At 35.5% G+C, this 657-nt stretch overlaps 1 non-coding gene across 1 annotated transcript; it reads right to left on the bottom strand.

Annotated features, from left to right (window-relative positions):
• Positions 1 to 545: 545 nt before the first annotated feature.
• On the bottom strand, positions 546 to 657 carry LOC145767748 (U6 spliceosomal RNA). The gene has a single exon (XR_014288895.1). It is a non-coding gene; the product is annotated as a U6 spliceosomal RNA (small nuclear RNA).

The following is a 657-nucleotide window of genomic DNA, read 5'->3' as shown; positions in this document are numbered from 1 at the left end:
TGTCATGTAAACACTAGTGCGAGTTTCACTGTTACTTTGTTTCACGAGCAGTGTTCTCTTTATGCAAGTTTTTGTTGACAAAATAGGTCGGTGTGCCAACTCAATTTATAATAAATTGGCAAAATATTATGTATAAATTTAGAGACTTTTTCTGATTGTATTATGACAATATTTAGCTTAGTAGCCTACTGTTTTAAATAAGCAAACTACTAAGCAACCAAACTGTTTTAAATCAAGTCAAACAAACAAACAATCTTCTAAAAAATATCAAAGAAAAACAACTTCAATTTTTAGGACACGTGCTGCGAAAAGGAAAGTTAGAACATCTCTCTCTCACAGGCAAAATTGAAGGGAAGCGTGCCCAAGGCAGACAAAGATTAACATACTTAAACCAACAAACCGACAAAACCAACACCAACATACACCTAATACACAAAGCAAACAACAGAGAATCCTGGAAACTTTTCATACACGAGGCAGTCAATGCTTGGAATCAAGTGCGACAATAAAAGAAGAAGAAGCCTACTGCAAAACGTTTTTTTTTAAGAAATATGGAATGCTTCACGATTTTGCGTGTCATCCTTGCGCAGGAGCCATGCTAATCTTCTCTGTATCGTTCCAATTACAGTATACTGTATGTACTGTCGAAGCAAGTAC

Source organism: Aplidium turbinatum, chromosome 3 (assembly GCF_918807975.1).
Source record: "Aplidium turbinatum chromosome 3, kaAplTurb1.1, whole genome shotgun sequence".
Taxonomy (NCBI): domain Eukaryota; kingdom Metazoa; phylum Chordata; class Ascidiacea; order Aplousobranchia; family Polyclinidae; genus Aplidium; species Aplidium turbinatum.
This window is presented reverse-complemented; position numbering and strand designations above follow the sequence as displayed.